At 43.6% G+C, this 24,154-nt stretch overlaps 1 protein-coding gene across 9 annotated transcripts in view; it reads right to left on the bottom strand.

Annotated features, from left to right (window-relative positions):
- Nucleotides 1-24,153, bottom strand: part of MCTP2 (multiple C2 and transmembrane domain containing 2) — a 237,680-nt gene extending 213,527 nt beyond the window's left edge. For 6 of the 9 annotated variants that reach the window (XR_006603939.1, XM_045070813.1, XM_045070814.1 and 3 more), the window contains exon 1: nt 24,021-24,153. The gene's annotated coding sequence lies outside the window, so the exon portion shown is untranslated. Of the gene's footprint in view, nt 1-23,792 lie in introns of all 9 variants that reach the window. The other 3 variants (XM_045070819.1, XM_045070820.1, XM_045070818.1) reach the window with 3 other exon arrangements.
- Nucleotide 24,154: the final 1 nt, after the last annotated feature.

Genomic DNA, 24,154 nt, shown 5'->3' with positions numbered 1-24,154 from the left:
CAGCTTCAGGGCAGTCCTGTGTGTCGTCAGTAGGAGCTGTTACTCATTCCACAGACATGGGGTGGTAGGGGAGGACAGTGCTTATTTTATTCCTACCATATGTCCGTAAATGTTTTGGACACAGCAGTGTAGCTCGGGAGAAAGAAAGTAAAGACTTCTCAGGACATCTGAGAAAATAAAAGTCATCCTGACCAAAAATAGTGGGACCACTAACAGACACAGTGAAGCCCAGTTGCACGTCAGCAGAAAGCATTTTCCCCCGAAATCATGTTGGGGCTTCCCAACAACTACTTTTGAGCAATGATTTCTTTCAGACCAGTTCTTCCCAAAACCACTGTATTCTTCCTGCCTCCTGAACACAGATGACTGGGATACACAACAGGTGCTTCAGAACAGCACCCAGTACAGAGGTGGTCCCAGCTTTGCCTGGTCCTTACTTAAACCTATCCTGCAAGGAGCGCCTGGGTGGCTCAGTGGGTTAAGCATTTGCCTTCAGCTCAGATCGTGATTACAGGGTCCTGGGATCGAGCCCTCCATTAAACTCCTTGCTCAGCAAGGAGTCTGCTTCTCCCTCCCCCTCTGCCCCTCCTCCCTGTTCGCGCTTGCTCAGTCTGTCTGTCTGTCTCTCTCTCAAATATATAAAATCTTAAAAAAAAAAATACTATCTTCCATTACCCAGAGCCCTTCTCCACTCCTTCCTCCCAATGTACTCCAGGATTCCCCATGGGGAGCACTTTCCATTCTTAAGGGTGTTTGTCCAAATGGGATTTCTCACTATTTGGCAAAAACAGGTACAAATAAAATAATCAATTATTAAAATATTTACTGTCTCAGATGATGAGATGTGCTTTGGCAAAAACAAAATTGCTAAAAAAATTTAACTTTTTAGCCCTCTTCACCTAAACTAAACTAAACTAAAAGGATGCTGATACCAAAGATCTCTGTTGTAGAGATGAATGCCAGCTCTCTACTAAATACAGTAACAATTCTAAAGAGATCTTCCTTTTTTTACTCCTAGGTCTCTAAAGCACAGGCCTGACCAAACTTCATACTTAGCCATCTTCCCTAAAGATATATTTCATTAATTTCTGTCAACAGTCCTGACTAGATTATCTCACCAAGAAAATGAGTGCGTAGCTGCAAGATCAAAGCGTTAGGAACTAGTTGTGAAAGTACTGATCAATATAATCTACTGAATATTGTCTTTAGGGAAAAAAAGGAACCATGTGTCTGATGTCCCAAAGAGAGGCTTCTAAAAAGTTGTATGTCCATAAATCCCTGTTTGGCCAAGCCTGGCACCATATTCACTGGCCATTCCCAGATGGTTGGGAATTTTTTAAAGATTTTTTATTTTTTATTTGACAGAGAGAGACCACAAGTAGGCAGAGAGGCAGGCAGAGAGAGAGGGAAGCAGGCTCCCCGCTGAGCAGAGAGCCCAATGCGGTGCTCGATCCCAGGACCCCGGGATCATGACCTGAGCTGAAGGCAGAGGCTTTAACCCACTGAGCCACCCAGGTGCCCCCATAACACATTTTTTTAATAAAAATGTCAAATTAAGCTCTTCTGAAAACTACAAGCCTTAGAGAAATAATTCAGTGACATTACTGAAGTTACAAGCAATGCAACAGAGTTGGAAATTCTCTCTGGCAGAGTCATTCATTTCTAAATAAAGAATCATCAATCATTTAAGGCTGTGATTAATGGCAAAATAAAGCTTACTCTCATAAGGGCAAGCATGACAGTTTAAATTCATTTGTTCATCCAATAAATATATCTGTAACTTAGTATTTATCAGAATGTAAAATCTGTGTTTTCTTAATATTTATATAGTTGAGGGGCACCTGGGTGGCTCAGTCATTCAGCGTCTGCCTTCGGCTCAGGTCATGATCCCAGGGTCCTGGGATTTAGCCCCGCACTGGGCTCCCTGCTCAGCGGGAAGCCTGCTTTTCCCTCTCCCACTTCCCCTGCTTGTGTTCCCTCTCTCACTGTGTCTTTCTGTTAAATTAATAAATTTAAAAAAAATGTATATAGTTGAGTTGTGTTAACCTCAATTTTACCCACATACAAAATCATTAAGAAATCACACATGGGGAGTGCCTGGGTGGCTTAGATGGTTGGGCATCTGCCTTCGGCTCAGGCTATGATCCCAGGGTCCTGAGATCAAGCCCCGCATCGGGTTCCCTGCTCAGCAGGCAGTCCACTTCTCTCTCTCTCTCCCCACTGTGCACCCTGCTTGTGCTCTCTCACTCTCTCTGTCAAATAAATAAATAAAATCTTTAAAGAGAGAAAGAGAGAGAAGGAAATCACACAGGACACATTTGTTAAATTTCCCAAATCAAGTGGATAATTTGGTAATTTGGCTTGTGACCCTTTGTTGTGTAGTGACTATGGGTAAGCACTGCATTGAACTCTTTGTCTATGAATTTTCTTTCTTCCCATCCCCCCCATTGGCCCCCCCCAAAAAACAAATGAACATGAGAAGAAATCAAAGATTATAAATATTAAGCATCTTGTCTGCTAATATGTGGCAGTGTGAAGATTTGAACAGTTTCTCTCTAAAATCACAAAATCTGTGCTTAGTCCTATAGACTGCATTGTCATCCCTAAATGGGGCTCATCAAATCTCTTCTCTGGGTAAGTCAGTCATAATTCTAAATTAAGAATTAAAAAACCCAAAGAGATACCACGGATATTATAATTATTGGTGCATTACAGTGGGAAACAGTACAGAAAATTACAAAGGCTAGTTAAAAAAGGATAGGATTTAACTATCCTATGAAATAAGTAGCTATAATAAATGGAAGCAATTTAAAAAAGCATTAAAAGAAGACCCAAACCCTATGAAGAAAACACTAATCCAAGAAAAAAGAAGAAGAAGACACTAATCCATCATCGAGGTATTCAAAGTTTTCTACATGTCACCCAGCTCCAACCTCCTGTCCACGCACGTGCAACCTTGATTCATACAGTTTAAAATCCGAGTCACTGAAGGGGAAAGTAAACGGTGTGCTCCAGAGCATAAAAAAAGAGTTAAAAGCAGATGTTGGTTTCAGTCCACCACTGAATTAGAATACTACCAAATTTTTTTTAAGCTGGTGAGAAAACATTCTTTTTCCATCTTTGGACTTTACTGATTATAATTACATGAATAGTACAATAGAATAAGAACTGTAACATGAAAAGGCAAGGGACTATAAACTGCTCCTATTTTTTATGAGTTAAAAAAAAAAAAATGGAGTGCAATGGGAATGAAGGGATGTGTTTTCTCCTCCTAGGCTCAAGGAGCAAAATGCACACTATTCCTTCTCCCAAGGCACTCGGAGTTCAGTAGGAGAGGCAGATAACAAAACAACACCAATACAAGCTGGTATGACCTATGAGGTATTAAGAATGAGAAGCTAATGGAACACACAGGAGATGCATCCACCTAGCACAGCAAGAACTTGGACCAAGGAAAGAGTAATTACAATGAAGTTTAGGGGACTGATGGAGAAGGTGAATTATGTAATCCATTATCATATGTGTTGGGAGGGTAGGGGTGAGGCCAAGGCAAATGTCTAAGGCTTCTTGGGCAGTAAGGAATCCAATGGAACTAGCAATTAACACAGGGAAATAAGAGCAAGAATTATTTACAAAAGGCAAGATAACCTCCATGTTGAATGTGTTCAGCTCAAAAACTGATAAATTAACAAAGTCAAGGCTAACTGTAGCCCGACTGGATATTCAGGTTTAAAGTTTAGGAACAAGGTGTGGGATAGAACTGAAGAAGACAGAACCACCACCCCCTCCCCAAGCAAGGGGGTAAAGTGAAAAGAAAATAAGATAAGGACAGAACGATAGGGATCACAGACTTAGTGGAAGCACAGAGAAAAGGGAAGTCTTTTTTCTTTTTTTGAAGATTTTATTTATTTATTTGACAGGAAGAGAGATCACAAGTAGGCAGAGAGGCAGGCAGAGAGAGAGAGAGAGAGAGGAGAAGCAGGCTCCCTGCTGAGCAGAGAGCCTGATGTGGGGCTCGATCCCAGGACCCTGGGATCATGACCTGAACCGAAGGCAGAAGCTTTAACCCACTGAGCCATCCAGAAGCCCCAAAAGGGAAGTCTTCATGAAAACTAAGGACTCGCCAGGGGGACCTCCGTTTCCTCAGGGAGGAAAAGGAACGAGGATCAAGGAAGCTGAAAGCAGAAGTTTCAATGAGGGAGTAAGCAACCATCTCAACACTTCAAAGAAGTGGGCTGAGGAAGGCAGAGGTGCATCCACAGCTTTAGGCTACTGGGAGGGCTGCAGAGACTTTGGAGATACAGGATCTGGAAGGCAGAAAATTGGGAAGGCAAGAAGCAAAGATATGACAAGAGACACCCTTTCAGGAGGCTCTGCTGTGAGGAGGAAAGAGATACTCTCTAAGCATACACCAGTGAAGATACAATAAATGAACAGTGTCACTTCATTAAGATAGGCTAAGTTTTAAAAATTAAAGTCCTAAAGGAAGACATGTAAAAGCAAACTAAGTACACACTGTAAATAGGCAAAACTCAGGTTTTAATCATAGATACCCCCTTCAAAAAATTCACAATTGACTTTTCCCTCTAAGTTACAATTTTCATGTCTTATGTGGATGGCAGAAGTCTAAATAACATTTGTTAAATAGAACTGAAGTTCAAATGTCTAATTAGGATAGAGCTATGGCTAAAACCCAGATCTTTTGACTTGCCAGGTAATTTTCTTTCAATGACAAGGCAAAATATTATGTCCTTACACTTACAGTAAACTTTTTAAAAAGAAGGCATATGCAATATCATTAATCATTAGGGAAATGCAGATCAAAACCACAATAAAATACCACCTCATACCCATTGGGGTGGCTAACATTAAGAAAAACAGGGGGGTCCTGGGTGGCTCAGTTGGGTTAATCATCCAACTCTTGATTTCGACTCAGATCATGAACTCAGCGTCATGAGATCTAGCCCCACGTTGGGCTCCATGCTCAGTGAAGAGTCTCTTTGAGATTCTCTCTCTCCCCTCTGCCCCTCCCCCCATGCATTCTTTCTCAAATAATAAATAAAATCTTAAGAAAATCAGAAAATAGAAAGTGTTGGTGAGGATCTAGAGAAACTGGAATTCTTATGCACTGTTAGTGGGAATGTAAGGTGCAGCCTCTGGGAAAACAGGATAACGGCACCTCAAAAAATTAAACATAGGATCATGCTATATTGCAGTAATTCTTCTTCTGGGTATATACCCAAAAGAAGTGAAAGAAGAGACTTGAAGAGCTATTTATACACCCCATATTCATAGTAGCATTATTCACATTCAGCCAAAGATGAAAGCCATACTGGTGTCCATCGCTGGATGAATGGATAAGCCAAATGTGGTACATACATATAAAAGAATATTACTCTACCTTATAAGGAAACTGACACATGCTAGAACATGGATGGACCTTGATAATATCACGGTAAGTGAAATAAGGCTGTCACAAAAGGACCAATGCTATATGACTTTACTACATGAGAGTAGTCAAATTCATGGGGACAGAGAATAGAATGGTGGTCTCCAGGGGTTGGGGGTAGGGAAAGAGGAGAAAAATGTTGTTTTGGGTACAGAGTTTCAGTTCTGCAAGATGAGAACAGCTCTGGAGATGGTTGGCGGTGATACTTGCACAATAACGTGAATGGACTTCACCACCATTGAACTTCACTCTCAGAAAACGGGTAAGATGGTAAATTCTAGGTGTATTTTACCAATGTTTAAAATAAAATGTACATAAGTTAGAAAACCAATTTTTAAGCCAAGCTGGAGTGAATAGATAGATTTATAAAGTGGTACCTTGAAGAGGTCATATGAGAAGTACCTGGTACCTGGGTGACTCAGGCAGTTAACAGTCCGGCTTTTGGTTCTGGCTCAGGTCATGATCTCAAGGTCATGAGATCGAGCCCCACATCAGGCTCCGTGCTCAGTGTGGAGCCTGCTTAAGATTCTCTCTCCCTCTGTCACGAACCCCTCCCCCAATAAAATAAATAAACAACTCTTCAGAAAAAAAAAAGAGAGTTGTATTAGGTAAAATTGTTTAAAAAGAAGCCTCTTTTTAAACAATTTTACCTAATACAACCTCTTTTTTAATTTATTTATTAGGTAAAATAATAAGATAGATGTTACTATAGCTGGGTCAAAACCTCAGGTGACCACATGTGCCAAGAAAGGAACAAGAAGACCTAGGTAGGCTGAGCTGTGGCGGGGGCTGAGGCACGAGGGATAAGGCACAGGGCTGGAGCTGTGCTGGTTTTTCAAGAGATACTTCCAGCCTAAACATGTATGTGAAATTTCCAGCGTTTTATATCCTGGCAGTCGGAGTATCACTACTTTCAAATCATTTTCCATAGGCATCCTTCTATGTCATTACATAAATATCAACATATGGCTTTTCATTTGGATAAAATGTTTGCTAAAACTTGACTATGAGAACATTTTTCTGCTGCTTCTCACTCTATAAACACTCAAGAGCAATTCACATTTAATAACACAACAGAGACAGCTTTTTTCCCCAGAATGGATCATTTTTGTACCAGCGTTGTCGGGCTCTGCTGTCGGTTGTGCTCTCTTCGTCCCTCTGCACTGAATTCAATAAATAAGCATAAAAGTCAAAATGTATTATTTGAGGCCATTTTTCCCTTAACTTTAGGGCTGTTCTCTGAGTGATTTCCCCTTGTGGATGTCACGGCAATTAAACAACCGAGATACAAAGACCCTTACTGAGTTAATAAAAGGAAAAATATACAACTCGCCGCTCCCCCATTGTGAGGTATAAATTCACTTAGGTGCTTAGATAAAGTTGTTTTCAAGGTTATTCTATGGTGTTAGTTCCTTGGAGAGCCCAGTGATTTACCTTAATGTGTTTTCAGACTTTGAATATATTAAAGAAATCCCACACCAAAACACATGATTCATAGGCTTCTATACTAACTCCCAGTACAACCCCCATCATGTGAAATTTTAAAATTAGTCCGTGATCACAGCTGAAGAACAGGCAGTTTCTGCACAGTTGTACAAGATGACAATTAGGTTAATGTAAAATGTAAACGTACTACAAGCCTAGAATATCTAGCACAGAATGCATACTATCCCAGAGATATATTTGTAGAGATACACACATTGTGGACAGAATGAACCACAAATCTTCATTAACTCAGCCATGAAAATTTGTTTCTCTGATGCCAGTAGCTGCCTGGAAAATGATTTATAATTTTAAATGCAAGACACGCAAATTATAAAAATGGTACCTAAACTATGCTTACGGCACTGCATAATGATGTATAAGTATGAACTAGATTGATGGGAACAACGACTGGTTTTTTCAAAGCAGAGACTATTGGCTTTCTTTCTAATTCTAAAAATGTTATGCCCTTTAGTATTGACATGGCACTTTGTGCAAAGAATACATATGAAAACAAAAATTGATGTGCGTGTTGGTATTTATTTGTTTGTTAGAGAGAGAGGGAGAGAGAGTGAACACAGGTAGAGAGAGTGGCAGGCAGAGGCAGAGGAAGAAGCAGGCTCCCTGCCAAGCAAGGAGCCCGATGTGGGACTCGAGCAAGGAAGCTGGCATCATGACCTGAGCCAAAGGCAGCTGCTTAACCAACTGAGCCACCCAGGCGTCCCTGTGCATTGGTATTTTATATATGTATGTCTTTGTGTGCTTTCCTCCAACAGAAAGGAAAAGTTCAATCCAAACTCATCTTGGATGACAAGTACATTTCTGAGGATCGGGTGTGATAAATGGAAGGCAGATGCCTGGAGAGAGATTACTGCAAATGATTCTGAGGCTCAGTGGGAAACCTGATGTTATCAGCCTGAAAATCTGCCCCAGGCTTCAGAAAAGGGAACAGTGGCTCCAGACCAGTCAGAGGCTATCTCTGTTCAGCTCCTAATATCAGAAACACAGATCCTGTCTGAGGACCTAATGTATTCTATGATTTTCCGTAGAATAATCAACTCAAGAGGCCTCTACAACTCAAAAAACGCGACATAGCTAATTTAGTTCTGATCTGACAGCCAAAGGGGAAAAGTCCAGGTATGGGGTTTTTTATTAATTAATTAATTAATTAATATTCCAGAAATAAATTCTTAAAACTCAATGCAGTCACTTCATTTGCCTGGAGCAAAAGTGTCGGATGATTACAACAGCCATTTATTTAATCGGATCTGTTATTCGGTTGGTAGAATTCTTATTTATTTGCAGTGAAAGGTTTTCACACTTACTGTCTCCATACAGAACAGAAACTTCCAGAGGGAAAACAACCTGTATAAATATCTACACAAATGTTCAAAGAGCATCTAGGTTTGGGTTTAATAACGTCATTTAGTAAATTTCTGCTTTCCTATAAAGTAGTAGTGATGTAATACAATTATTTTCTATTCTAAGGACCAAATTATACTATTCTATACTTAGGCAACAAATCCAAAAAACCAAGTCAACCCATGATGACCCAGTCTACACTGCGGAGTGAGTTTCCGGTGACAGAGCATAAAGGGGTTTTGAGTCAGAAACTTGCACCTTTGCAAAGCCTCACTGGCTGCTTTAATTCATTTTCTATAAATACTCAATACAATTCAAGCTTCATAATTGACAGAAAAAGGCTAAAAATAATCCATAGTTGAAAAGAGTCAGACTTAAAGGAAGAGGAAGCTCTTAGTTCCAGCAGGTGTCTTGACACAAATGAACAGAATCTTGACAAAGTGAGAAGAGGACAGTGTGTCCTTTGCAGAAAGCTAAAAGCATCACACAAGTTTACATATGTTTTAACCATGAAAGGGAAGTTAAAGCAAGCCTAGCCACAGCTCTGGGCTCACCTGACCAGCCAGTATCGTAAGCAAGTGAAAACAGAAGCTATTGCCAGATGCAAAGTTCGGTCAACTTGGGTTGTATACAAGGGGGAAGGCTCACTGAACCCACAGCAAAGACCTCAGCCTGGAGCGGCCCTCCTTTCCTTGATGTTCAGTGCTACCAAGTCTGACAGTAAATTCTGCATGAAGGAGAAAGGAGCACCCCCTCCCCCACCGAGGGGAAAAGTGGGTGCAGCAAACTTTTGGAGGGAAGACCTAGGGATTTTGTTTTGTTGGTTCAGGCTGTTAACAATAGAATCTGTTCTCCATACAGATCAAACACCTAGCTCTCTCACCTCAGGTTTAGACCAAGCATCACCTCCTTAGGGAGCCTTACCTTTCTTTTTTCTTTTCTTTTCTTTTCTTCTTGAGGGAGAGGAGAGCCTGAATGCGGGGCTGGGCAGGCACAGAATTAAAGGGAGATGGAGAATCTTAAGAAGGCTCCACACCCAGCACAGAGCCCAACATGGGGCTTGATCTCAAGACACTGTGATCACGACCTGAGCCAAAATCAAGAGTTGGATGCTTAACTGACTGAGCCACCCAGGCACCCCAAGTGCCTTAACCTTAACCCTCACCCTGACCTTGACCCTTTAGTATGAAAGCACATGTTTGCACTATAATCTGTCACACCTGACATTCAGCATGGCCTTCATGATCAAAACTGTCCCATGAGTTGGTGTATTTGGACTCTCCTATCCACTCCCATCCCCCCACAATAATTAAGTCCTCTAAGGAGAGGAGATGGTATTTGCCCAGTCCACCCCTGCACTTCAGCACCCAGAACAGTACCTGGCACACAGCGGTTGAGTTTAGACTGAATGAATGAATGAACTCATTCAGAGGGCAATTCCCTCTACTACAATCCTGACTGAATACTCATCAGAACTCCGAGCCTGCATAGAGACCAGCACCTCCCAACAACCTAAAAAGTTTCACAATTGGTGAGCTTTCCCGTAAATGCTTCATCATTGAATAACTATTGATGGGCAATCTACGGATTGCTCTCTGATAAGGTGTGGGAGCAGCTTCGTGCACTGGGTCCAGCGCATCACATCAATAATGATGACACAGCCTTCCTAGAGGTTTGGGTGTAACCTGCTGTGGTTACACGCCTCCCATCTGGATTTCCCCAAAACATTTCATCAGTAGAATGATCTACTTTTCTTATCACCTTTATAAAATCACGGTCAACAAGTTGCCAGAGAAGTCCTTGCACTCCAGCATAGAAGAAGGCCACCGAACTGGGGGGTCTCTGAAACTATCCACCAAGGGCCGAGGGGTCCTCGACCCGGGCATGACTGCAAGCCTATGAGGCCAGCTACGCTTCACTCCTCCCATCAACATTTGGATTTCAGTAAGCTGAGATCCTTTTCCAGTCTTGAGACAGCGGGTGTCCCAACAGGAGAAAAGGCAACAGGTGAGGTCTCCAAGGCACACACCTGAGGAACAGAAGGACACGTGCTCAGTCACCTCCGAAAGAATCCAAACATCTGAAGCAAACGTGGAAAACTGCCACAGGTGAACCAAAACGAGTCAGAGACATGCACAACCAAGACTTTCCTCGTCTATGGTTGAAGGAAGATTTTTAAAATGCAGATGAAAGGGTATTTCCTACAGTCATGTGAAGGACAGTTTATTTGAAGACCGTACCTCTCAGCCTGTTAGTGATGCATTAAAGTGACATCTGTCCAGATCATTGAACTTTCTGTGTCTATACCTGAAGGGGTGACTCACTATCGCAAGGCAGTCAGCACGCCCTAGCATTTATGTGGCGTTCCGTTACAAATGAAATCAAATGGAAAGGTAAAGAACACTATTATCAATATTAAAACCATGTATCTTTTAAAAAGGTTATATCGATCCCCCCGCCCCCTGCTTCTCAGATTCCATCAATGCCAGTGCCAGCTCGGTGAAGTAGACACGATCCTATGACAGCTTCAGTTGGTAATTCCCAAATGAACTTCCCCAATGTTCTACAGTCTCGCAGGGCATGCACTCTGCAACTCATGTCATAGACTGTCAGCTACAAAAAGGCTGGAAGCGATCCCAAAACCTCCAAAACAAATCTCCCCACTGAGCTAAAATGCTGCAAATGAGGTTTTAAATAGGATGGAATCGCTAGGTTCTGTTAGGACCAGTGAACGTGACACATGGTAGTTCTTCAAAGCTAATACGAGCCTCCCACCATCAAAGCCTCATTTTACTGATGGGAAAACAGAGGCACAGAAGGCTTAAGTTACTTGCCCAACATCACACACTGAAAATTCTGCAGAGCCACCTGTGAGCCTAGCGGCCCAGCTGTATATCCTTGTTCTTTGTGACACTTTGTCCCTCTGTCTTTTTCACCTAACTCCTGCTCAGCGTCAACATTCCTGAAAGGGCCAGCACTGTGAAGAAACTATCACAAAAACTGCACAAGGTCATGCAGTATGAGAGGAACATAGAGCGCCAATCTTGGGCACCTGGGTGGCTCAGTGGGTTAAGCGTCCAACTCTCTGTTTCAGCTCAGGTCATGGTCCCGGGTCATGGGATCGAGTCCCCCATGGGGCTCTGCGCTGAGGGCAGAGTCTGCTGAGCTCCTTCCACTACTCTAGTTTGCAAGCTTTCTCTAAAAAATGAAAACTTTGGAAAAATAAAAAATCCCGATGACTCCCGGCGACCTCTACAAGACTTTGAGGGTCACTTACTCGCCAGCCTTCCAGATTCAAGTCACATTTTCCCTCCACTTCTCGGTCCAAACAGAACTCGCCTATCTTTACAATCCTCTCTGCTCCCAAGAGGGTTCCTCTAATCATCTTTTCAGGAAGATCTATCTTGACTCTCCAAGGAGATGTGCATTTTGAAATCAGAAACTGCTTCTGTTTTCCCTGTTGTTCCATTTAAACTTGAAATCCTTAGCGAATCAATACTTTTTTTTTTCCCTTCTCTTTTTCAGCCATCAGAAATGTAGGCTGTGAACCCAATGAAACTATTTGGTGTCACCTTCCAAAGTCAAACTTCCAAGGTATTAATTCGTCCACATATATTTAGGAAACACTGTCTGGTTTCCCTGAGGAGTGGCTGGGCTTTCATCAAATTATACTATAATCACCAAGAAAATGCTAAATTCAGCACACGATCAATGCGTGCATGTCCAGTATCAGCTTTCTAATGTCAAGACTTACTTAAAAATGCAAAAGGGAAAAAATACCTTAAACGTGAAAGGAAAAAATCTAAAGGAAAAAAAGGAAGAGATAGTGTCTCAACTCTAAAGATAAGAACCTCCACTGGGGTAAAATGCACTGAATTTAGATAATTTTTATTGCTCCCTCAAATGTGTCTCAAAAAAGAAAAAAATCTGTCTCCAGTTAATTTTTGAACTGAAATTATGCAATTTAGTACCAGGTCCTACTCCTGCTTTCTGCCCTCTCTCTTCTCATTCTTCTGGTTAGAAGGCAACATAGAGCCAAACACCAACAGTGAAGAGGCGTCTGATCCATGGGGAAAAGCTGCCTTAACATGGTTGGCCACTCAGTTCTCCAAAGTGTGGATATGGCAAAGGAGCCAGACTCCCACTTTTCCTGGAATAACAGGCATTTATAAAGTACGTGTTACACACAAAGCACTCTGCAGGAATTACCACTAATATTCACAGCACGCCCAGGTGAATAGTCGCAAACTCTGTTTTACAAAACAAGAAACCAGAATTTTGGAGCCACTGAAGTCTTACAAGGGCAGAATGGATATTTGAGCCCAGGGTTTGTCCAGACTTGGGGCTCTTCCCAGTAACTCAGTCATGGTGAGACAAGGAAGCCACAGTGTGAGGCTCCATCAATGCCCTACTGGAGAAGAAGTGTCTTCTCTGGTCCCACTCCCTGCCCACCCCATCTGCAGTGACCTCCAGAAACGCTTACTGAGTAGACAGAAATACTCAGGACACTTTCCTCCCTGTAATCATTTCAAGCAGCACGCACTGGAGGACTGGTTCTCCTGATCGCAAATGGAGATGTTTGGCTGATAAAATCTGGAAATAAATACCAAGACTTTTTTAGGAGCTTTAACAAGTTAAACAAATGCAGAGTCTTTTTAAGAGTCTCATGTCTGAGGAAGAGTTTGTTTAAGTGACATTTAAAGACTACAGAAAAAGGCCTGTTATCCCAGAATCAAATTGGCCCTGGCAATGTTTTGTCAAGGTATGCCTTTAGGAAATTGTAATTGTGCAGAGAGGCACGCAGTGAGAAGTGACTCAGCCCAGACTAGAGGTCTCCATAAGGGAACCACTAGTATATTTCTAGTGCTTATTAACAGAAAACAAATGTACTGATGCACCAGCACATAGTGTGAATATATGTGTGTGTGTAAAGAGGTCCTGCTCTACACTATTCCATTCATGCTTTCTATGTAATCTTAAAAGCAGCTGTAAGGGTGAGTGGCTCAGTCAGTTAAGCAGCTACCTCTGGCTCAGGTCATGATCCCAGTGTCCTAGGATCGAATCCCTCATCGGGCTCCTTGCTTAGTGGGGAGCCTGCTTCTCCCTCTGTCTCTGCCTGCCTGTGCTCTGTGCTTGCTCAATCTCTCTCTCTGTCAAATAAATAAATAAAATCTTAAAAAAAAAAAAAAGCAGCTGTAAAATCAATGATTTTTAAGCACTAAGACAGCTCTCAACCAGAGCCACTAGAGAAAAAATAACAATAAAACAACCAAAAAAATCTCATAGCAAGGGCTGGTTTTCAATCCAGCTAGACCAAGGTTATTACTACAAACCAGAGACACTACCAAAATTATACCAACAAGACAGCCAGAACTGCTCAGCAAAATTTACATTAAAAATAGTTTAACAACAACAAACTCATCATTCATTGCATATCATGAAAGAACCGACTTCCTTTTTTTTTTTAAAGATGTATTTATTTGGGGGGGGTGTGAATGGGGTGTGGGGCAAAAGGGGAGAATCTCAAACCAACTTCCCTCTGAGTGGGGAGCCACAACATGGGGCTCGATCTCATGACGCTAAGATCATGACCTGAGCTGAAACCACAAGTCAGACACTTAACTGACTGAGCTATCCAGGCGCCCCTGAAAGAAACCGACTTCTAATTGGAATGGATAGAGACAACACTGATGAGGGCTTTATTCAAAGGCGCATGAAGTTATGATGGGTAGGACATGAGGACAGATGCTGGGCCATTTTGGTCATATCCTGCTGCTTCCCATAGACACCACATCAGCCTCAACAGAAAGGTAAAATGCAGTCCTAAAGGAAGTGTAATGAATAGAGCTTGAAATATGTATTCTCAATTTCCTTCCGTGTTCTCAGTGAACAGACTATCTAGATTAAAGAAAGGTTCCCAAGAGGTACCTCAGAAGTCCCCATGGGGATAAGCAGAACATTCAGCAGAAGTTAACTCTTAGCTTCTCCAAGATCACATCAACCAGAATACCAACCCCATCTGTACACTGTGGACCCTTAAAACATCTCATTTGGTCTTGATATTTATAAATGAATGAACAGCAAAAAAGCACTCAGATCCAATCAACAGCACCACAAGAATTATATCTGGATTTTAAAATGTCAACATCTGAATCTCCTTAAAAGCTGACATCAGTTTAAAAAACAAAAAAAACACACAGTTAAGTTGTTCTCTTGGGGTTGTTCTCATGTGGAACGAGCCATGAGTTTTACAATTACTGACTGCTTGTTTTGCTACACAAATTTATTATAACAATTTCGTGTTTTAAATCCTCGCTTGGGTCAGATAGGAAAGAGAGACCTTTTCAGAGCATCTAATTTCACATATTCACAAGCTTCTGGCAGAAAATTGTTCTAACGTGATGTGTTTATCAAGATCGTGCCAAATCCATCTCCAGAATAGGGGTTAGCAGGAATCCAAAGCTTTATCGATGTGGCTTTTAAAGCAACCTCTGTGGTGAAGGGTTTCAACTCTGCATTCAGCCTGGGAATGCACAGAGCAGCTGCTTCCAAATCCACGAGCCAAAGAAATACCTGGCATTTTAGCTGTCATGAGTCTTGGAGACTCCCTAGTTTGGGGGCTAAACCACGTCACCGGAAAATAAGTCAGAACAGAGTTGTTAAAATAGTCCAGGCTTAGGATGGAATAGTGGGGGGTGGGGGTTGGAAGTAAAATTCCATCCAATGGACTGACCCTGTACAACTCACATGGCTTCTCTGGGTCTCAGTGCTCTCTTCTATAAAATGGGTATGACTCCTATCCAGCACGGTTCCTGAGAATAAGATGATACTGCGACCTTGCAAAACCTCCATAACCCCAGGAGCGGGCACGTGACATGAAATATATGCCAGCTGAATCCACATGCCCTATAAACCAGGGAAAACAAAAAGCCTCTTCCACCAAAAGAGAAAAACATCCATGAAAAGGCACATATTGGCAAGGAACACAAAAACTAAGCACTCAATTATTGATTTATAATCTTGAGCTCACGGTGACAAAGGCAGAAGTGGACACAAAGCCGGAATTTGGAAAGGAAGCCGTTAACAAAGCAAGTAAATGCCAATCGGCTATTAATGAGCAGGGCGGCACCAACCTGTTCAAACTTTTTCTTTTTAATCACATAAAGAGTTCATGATGTTTAGAAACAATGAATCATATACCTTCTCAGGTCTGCCATGTCTTCTGGTTCAAATATTAACAGAGTTTGAAACTTCCTGAGAACCTTCTTTCTCATCCCTTGCTAAAGCCAAACGTTTCTGTGCCAGCGCAAATCAAATAGATTTAAGAGAAAGAAAGAAACATCAGAGAAATTCTGCCTGTTTAGGCAGGTCTAAAACGCTGAAAGCGACTTCCACCAAAGATTCTTATAATATCCAAAACACTCGACTATGTAACAAAGTGTGTGACAACCACAGCAGAGAGGAAGTTAAGTTAGAAGGGGGACACCAGGGGCGCCTGGGTGGCTCAGTCGGTTCAGCGTCTGCCTTCCTCTCAGGTCATGATCCCAGGGTCCCAGGATCGAACCCCATGTCAGGCTCCCTGCTCAGCAAGGCATCTGCTTCTCCCTTTCTCTCTGCTCTTTCCCCTGCTCATGCCTGGGTTCCTTCTCTGTCTCTCACACTGTCAAATCAATAAATAAAATCTTTAAAAGAGGGTGACACAAAGACTGGGAGAAGATGGAGACAGTTCGTTAACAGACAATTGTCTGTTGCATTTCAGCAACAGACAAGAATTCTCGCTCAAGTGAGACACATTGCCAGAGGACAAATGGCGACATACTCATTCACCAGACAGACTGACCAGGGGAAGGTAAGCAAGCCTGCAGCACCACTGGACCCCACCTCATTCAGGAAAGAGCAACAGGAGGTGGAAGCACTGACCCCCAAGGCCATTTTCAGACTAGAAACCTACATATGTAATAATTATGTGATGTTTTACACTTGGTAAGACTGTTAATCATAATGATATTGGTTATATACAATTACACTATATGCATTATACACATTATATATTATATATATACATTATAATGTATATATACATTATATGACATGACATAATATAGTATCCTTTTCTAAGTTCTCAAACTAAACACCAACATCTTTCCCAATAGCCCCCTCCCCACTACCACCCAAAACACAAATTATCATACAATCATCACAATCATTATTTTTACTTGTTTCTGGTCTGAGTGGGGTTTGCTTCATTTTTGTACCATCCCCTCAGTCACCTCTTGGCTCTGAATGTGGGGACAGTCATGCAGATAAGTTTAGTACTTTCTTTTCTAGGTTTCCTGACCAGATCACAACCTCTTGTGAATATGTCTTTTGTATGTATGTATGTATTTATTTATTTGTCGGGGAGAGACAGAGCACAAGGAGACAGAATGGTAGGCAGGTGCAGAGAAAGAAGTAGGCCCCCTGCTGAGCAAGGAGCTGGATGCAGGACTCAATTCCAGACCCTGAGATCAGGACCTGAGCTGAAGGCAGTGGCTTAACCCACTGAACCATGCAGGCGCCCCCCTATGTCTGACTTTTAATGTACAAAGTTGATCATAAACTTTCAGTTCCTCAAAAGCATCCATCCAGCAAATTCTGAAAACCTGTCTGTTCTTTCCAAATGTTGCTTCATGCTACAGAGGGATCCCTGCCCACTGCTGGCTCACTCCAGCTGCCCAGTCCTACTAAGTGCAAGCAGCCCAGTCCCTCACTGCTTGGCTCCCATGGCACCTTGCCCCTTATCCTTAGCAAACAGCACACTTTCTTGCAGGTTCCCATCTTGGCTGTAAGCTCTCAGGGGACAGGGAGATGATTCACAGCTAAAACTCCATATAATGCATGCTCAATTAATAGTATTTTGGACAAAGGAACATGTATTTATTTATTTCAGCCACTTTCTTTTTTTTTCCAGTTTTTTTTTAATAAAAATATAATATATTTTTATCCCCAGGGGTACAGGTCTGTGAATTGCCAGGTTTACACATTTCACAGCACTCACCATAGCACATACCCTCCCCTATGTCCATAACCCCACCCCCCTCTCCCAAACCCCCTCCCCCAGCAACCCTCAGTTTGTTTTGTAAGATTAAGTGTCCCTTATGGTTTGTCCCCCTCCCAATCCCATCTTGTTTCATTTATTCAGCCACTTTCTAACACAATTTTTAAACAAGCCTTCGACTCAACTCTGAGCACCTACGGAAACCTAATATTCTACACAAAAATTAATTTTGTAGTATTGGTATCAGCAGTGCCTACAAAACAGCACTGGCTGATCTGTATGAGCTACAAAATGATCCAGATAGTTAATTTATAATAAATATGATATACAATAAATATGATATATCAGATATGATAAATATCTATCATAAATACAAATATTTATGATAGATATTTATAGTGAGTATTTTTTTTAAGATTTTTATTTATTTATTTCACAGACACAGATCACAAGGAGGCAGAGAGGCAGGCAGGGGGGAGGGTGGTTGTGGAAGCAGGCTCCCTGCCGAGCAGAGAGCCTGATACGGGGCTCGAGCCCAGGACCCTGGGATCGTGACCCGAGCCGAAGGCAGAATCCTCAAGCCACTGAGCCAGGCACCTGTATAGTGAGTACTTTTAACAAGAGAAAATAACCCATTAAGAGGACAGATGGCGGGCGCCTGGGTGGCTCAGTGGGTTAAACCGCTGCCTTCGGCTCAGGTCATGATCTCAGGGTCCTGGGATCAAGTCCCGCATCGGGTTCTCTGCTCAGCAGGCAGCCTGCTTCTCTCTCTCTCTGCCTGCCTCTCCATCTACTTGTGATCTCTCTCTGTCAAATAAATAAATAAAATCTTTAAAAAAAAAAAAAAAAAGAGGACAGATGGCAAGCATTTTACCTTACGACAATTATATGAGCTGAAACGCTGCAAATGAGCTTTCAATGAGCCCCTTGCCCCTCTGCTCCGGCCAGCCCTTGTTTGCTGTTCCACATTGCCACCCTCCTCCCACGGGCCAGATCGCAGGCTATCAACCATGCAAAAGGGCCAGAGAATTTATCTCCACCCTCTCAAGAACAAGTGGAAGTAGACTCTTTTCACCTTTCCCATCAAAGGACTTGGAATCTGTGCCTACCCTGCCAATGCCAGGGGAAATGCCCGCGTTTCCTTTGTGAACTGCTTCTCGCTTCCACCCTCTCCTTGGGAGATGGCATCATTCATTTGTTGATATTACTCAACCTGCTGAATTATTCAGTTGGGTTCTCTGCTGCATTATTCAATGTACCCAAACCTCTACCTTGGAGTCATGAGGACATTTCAAACTCACAATGTCCACAAAACTCATTTTTATTTGTTGAAAACTATTCTGTCCTGAATTGTGGTTTTAGCATCAACCCAGGGGCCCAAGGCACAAACCCCGGACACCACCTCCTACAACCCCCATCACCTACGCAATCTCCCAGATCATCTCTCAAACCCTCACACACCTCTGCTTCCCGGTTGCCTTAAGCCAAGCCCTAAAGCCTCTCTCCTGAACTAAGATAACTTCTTAACTCCTTTCCAGATGACTCACGGCGGGAATTAGGGCACCTGACTCCATTCAGCCATAGCACAGCAGGCAAGTTTGTCCTCAGGACTCTGTACGGATCACATCTGTCCAGCCACCGCTGTATCTTCTTCCAGTGCCTGACATTAAGACTCAGCACAACCAGGCAGGCGACAAATGACTATGTGAATGCATGAATGCACGGCTGAGACAGCCAGCACTCCCAGAATTAAGTTCTGCTGCCTGCCCTGCACTCAAATTAACGTTTGTCTCAACATCTGCGTGCGGAGAAGCGAAGGCTCCGGAACCTGAGGTCCATACCCAAAGGCAAACCACCATTTGGCACACTCACACATGTCCTCACATCTACACCTGTGTTCTTTTTTTTTTAAAGATCTTATTTATTTATTTGACAGACAAAGATCACAAGTAGGCAGAGAAGCAGACAGAGAGAGGAGGAAGCAGGCTCCCTGTTGAGCAGAGAGCCCGATGTGGGGCTCGATCCCAGGACCCTGGGATGGTGACCTGAGCTGAAGGCAGGGCTTTCACCCACTGAGCTACCCAGGTATACCACCTGTGTTCTTTTTCATGCCTCCTGAAATGATGGAGGTATTCCATGACAAAATATAGAGAGTTGCGGAGAACAATCATTTTCAGAAAGAAAAAAAAAAAATGTGAAAATGCAAAGCACAGCTCTTCTAGGTACCTTCCAGGACCTCATAGACAAACACACCATCATCTTCAAGACATCTGTGTCCTGGACAGGGAGCTGGGCTTTAGAAGAAAGTCCCCATGCCCATACCCAGAAGAAACCCACATTACAAAACAAGGCTACCTTCTGCTAATGGGGGGAATGCACATTAGCCCATCACCATACCAGGGAAGGAGGAAACATCCATGTTGCTCAATTACTAAATGCACTTGTGTCCATTTGCTTTCGAAACTTTAGAAATTCCCCCAAGGAGGGAATGACAAAATGGTACCTATCTCATCTGGCGATTTGTCCCTAAAGAAAAAGCTGTTAAACCCACATGGTCAGCAAATGACAATGATTGTTAAAAAGGGCCAGTCCACGTAGTCTCAAGTCTCCCTTCCAGCCTCCCCTACAAGACCCACACGCAACAAAGACACAGATGAAAACTTTCCCAGGCAGGAGAGAGGGGAAGTGCCTGAATCCTGGCTGAAATGCTTTCCAGCTGTGTGCCTGGGGACAATCCCCTTGTCTCCCTGGACTGCAGTTTTCTCACATTCAATGTAAGTGACAACAGCCCTGCTTTGTGGGGTTATACTCATGATTAAAAGAGTTCCTATTTCTTAGCACAACGCCTGAGTATAGTCCAGGTACTCCAAAAATGCCAGTGACCATAACATAAATGATACTCATATCACAGTCATAGCATATTAGTGTTGGCATGAATCCCACTCCTCTCTTACCATATCCACAGGGGAGTCTATGCCCAACCAGTTCGGTGAAATACCTAGATCACCGGGTCTCAAACTTCAGCATACACCGCAGTCATCAGGAGGGCTTCTCAAAATGCAGATCGCTGTGCCCCAGACACAGAGTTTCCAATGCAGAGGGTCTGGGATGGGGGCTGAGAGCATGCATCTCTAGTAAGTTAAAACCAGTTGTGTGGGTGCAGCTGGTCTGAAAGGACATGCGGAGAACCCCTGACCAAAGGGGCCTCACTGCATCCATGGAGGAGAGTACGGGGGTCCGTACCTCTGGCTGTCACCAGCCCTCCACCCACCTAGAATGCCCTCCCTGGACTCTTCCATCTTGGTAACTCCACCAACAATTCCAAATTCAGCTCAAGCCATCAGGAGCCCTCCAGGCTCCAGGCCAGCCCCTAGGACCCTGTGCTGTCAGAGTGAAATCAGCTCCATGAGGGTAGGAGCTCCCTGGTAAATAGGACCTTGCCATAGTCCGTGCCTGGGACATAGAAAAGCCTCCATTAACGATGAGTGGTAGAATAAGCGCTGGGAGCACCAATAGCCAAAGGCATCCCTGGAGAGCCAAGCAAAGTAGAAGGTCCTAGAAGTCAGCTCTGGGCCTTCCCTCTGGGCTGTTTACTAGATATGAAATTGCCCTGAGTCCACAATAAGCTGAGTATCCCTCCCACCCCAGCGACCAGCCTTGGTCCTGCATGGTTCCTGCTCAGTGAACCATGAGTCCTTTGCCTACAACCACAGTTGGCCCTCTTACTCTTTGACGGTAATGGCGCTTCAGCTTCCGGCCTCTCGCTGGCAGAGGCCCCTATGAGGGCTACAGGCTGCTAGGAGATGCTCAGTGTTCTCAGGGAGAGAGGGCTGCAATCAGGAAGCATTTTTATGTAAGCATTTCTGGTAAATTGCCCAAAAAGTTCTCAGCTGAAAGAGAAAGAAACTTCCAGCAAAGGGTGATCATATCTTTTTCCATTCTAAATAAGCATTCACTTTCATAACTAATTTTACATTATTTTTTTAAAGATCCCCAAGTCACTTGCCTTTCAGGTGTCACAAAATCTAGATCTGCCCACTTCACATCTCATGCATACTCTGCTCCCTGGCCCTTTTGGTCTTCTGGAAAGTTCTCTAATTCATCACTCTTGGCCCCTCCATGAGAGAATCTTAACCAAGCCAAGCACACGTCTACAAACACATTCTAGTCAGGATTTCAAATATTCCTAGAGAGGAGTTCAAGGTGCGTTGTTGATTTCACTGTCAAATGAAAACAAAAATAAAAATTGTGCCAAGCACAACTCGGGCAGAATATAGCCTACGTGATCCTCCCAACACAGGCAAAGACTCTCTTCTCCACCTCACCCCCAAAAAGACACTTATTTTCAACACCTTAAGATAATTTAATTACAAAACCCCTCAATATCTCCGTATAATTACTAACAATGATAAGGAAGAGTTTAAGAAAGCAAGTGCTCTCCGTGTCAGGAATATTATTTAAAATTCTAAGGACTAGGGATAACTGGGTGGCTCAGTCGGTTAAGCAGCTGCCTTCAGCTCAGATCATGATCCCAGGGTCATGGGATCGAGTTTTGCATTGGGCTCCTTGCTGGGCAGGGCGCCTGCTTCTCTCTCTGCCTTCCACTCTGCCTGCTGTGCTCTCTCTCTCTCTGACAAACAAATAAATAAATACTTCTAAAAAATTTTTTAAAAGTCTAAAGACTATTTTCATTCTCATCTACAGCCTAGTAACTGCAGTTTGAAAATCACTTCCGTGGTTGACAGGAATTTGAAGAAATTATGAGTTGTTATGGCTCATTCACTCAAAGGCTAAACTGGGAATATTCGGATTCCTTCCCACATAAGTGCACTGTAGTACTCTGTACAGTTCTAGAGATAGATCTAAGGAAAAACAGATACACCTTTTAAAATAAATGTTACATATATTCATATATGATTATAGATTTATACACACACACGCACACAAAGTCCTCTCTAGGTGAAAACAGTGGTTTCTTTTCATCTGAAAGATATGGAATCAAACTGACCTCTGTTAAAGGATATGAATAATAAGAAAATTAACTGTTACTTCAATGTGTAATACACAAGGAATACCTACAAAGTTTTACCGGATTTGTCCCTCTTGGACATATTTGGTCCTTAAAAATATGTTAACAAAGACGCATAATAAACTTTGTATTTTAAAAACTGCCGTTCATCTTCTTGGTCCAGACTGGTTATAGTTTAACCACACAAAGAGACTGAAAGCAATACTCATTTATTCATAACGGTCTCTTCAACTGACATGGATTGTTTTAGGAAAATAAATTTGAATTATTTTCCATTAAATCTGCCAGATTTACACTAAATGTCCGAGAACCATGGAATAGTGAAAAAGCACAGCTTTTGCATTCAGAAATATCCCCCTTGGCTCTCAGGTCCACTAATTACTTTCAACAAACTGCTAGATTCCTCCCTGCCTGGGTTTCTCACCTGAAAAGGGGGAATAATATCTACCTTGTGTATTTTACACAACAAGATAAAGTGCCCAATAACCTTATTTTGAGGATGGTTTTTCATAGTCCTTGTCAGCTGGGATGTCAGACTTCTTCAAAGATCTGCATTCTCCCTGCATTTAAACGCTTAGTACCAGAGATTAAAGAAATGCGGGCCCAAGCCCCTGCTCTTTCTGAGCACCCAGCTGCGCAGAATGAGGGCCCTAAGTGGCCCCTGTGTATCAACACCTGTGCTACCAAAAGGCACGCCAACCTGGTTCTCCCAGAGGTTCCTCCTTAAAAGACATACAACAAATACGTACTGAATTAAATGCTGCCGACCCAAGCGAAAATGGATGCTAATAGGAATCACAACCCGTAGACCTGTTTGCCACTCAGTGCGTTGGGAAGCAGGTTTTTGTAAAGTTCCAAGGTTCACCTGGAAGCTGCTTGGTAACTCCTGTCAATGTCACTTCCAGTCCGCACTTGGTAAGTACCTACCTACACGCCGCTGAAACCTTCAGACGTTCTAACCCGTTTATGGAAACCCAACCACGACTAAAAGCCTTCGGCGCCCCATTTGCTTGACAGATGGACCGCGCGCTGAGGAACTCACTGCGGAAGCAATCGCCTCTCAAGTTCACCACCACCATCACCGTATTGGGTTTTTTGGTTTTCTGGTATTTTTGTTTTTAATGTGCAAGACTCGAACCCCCACACAATTATCCTAAGGCTTTCTTCTCCTGGGCAGCTGCGCCAATGCCTGCGCTGGCAACCAGAGTTGAACCTCCGAGTCTCCACGAAGGGAGCACATGAAATCCCACACAAACGAGGGGCTAACCTCCGCAGAAAGAGCCCAGGCGGTGGCGGTGACTAACTCCACTGCGCCCCGAGGGGACCAACGGTGTGTCCTTTAAAAAGCCACGAATTCCTGGGGCAAGCCGCCTGCCCTTCGTGCGCTCTCCGGGACTGCCCCCCTCGGATTTCGGCCTCACTCCTTCGCACACCTTATTCCGGAAGCCGCGGCTCCCGGGAAGGAGCTCCGCTGAATTCCCAGCCCGAACCCTCAGGGTCCCCAACGCCTCACCTCGGTGGCGAGCAGGCGCCCGCCCCGGAAGAGAGCGGGCGGCGGCCCCCGCGTCCCCGCAGCGCGCGCTGCCAGGTGAGCCCGACCCCGCCCTCACCTGTCCGAGGCCGCGTCCCGGGGGCTGCCCAGGAGCCGGCGCGCCCCTCACCTGCCGGGACCCGCCGCCGCCGCCGCTCGCACGCGCAGAAACTGCCGGGACGCTCCGGGGGCGGGGGCACGTCTCGCGCCGTCCGACTTCCTAGACCCCCGCCCGCCAGCCCCGCCTCCAGGGGGCGGAGGCGG

Source organism: Mustela putorius, unplaced genomic scaffold (genome assembly GCF_011764305.1).
Source record: "Mustela putorius furo isolate JIRA1106 unplaced genomic scaffold, ASM1176430v1.1 tig00003972_pilon_pilon_pilon, whole genome shotgun sequence".
NCBI classification, from domain to species: domain Eukaryota; kingdom Metazoa; phylum Chordata; class Mammalia; order Carnivora; family Mustelidae; genus Mustela; species Mustela putorius.
Note: the sequence above shows the minus strand (reverse complement) of the source record. Positions and strands in the feature narration are given on the sequence as shown.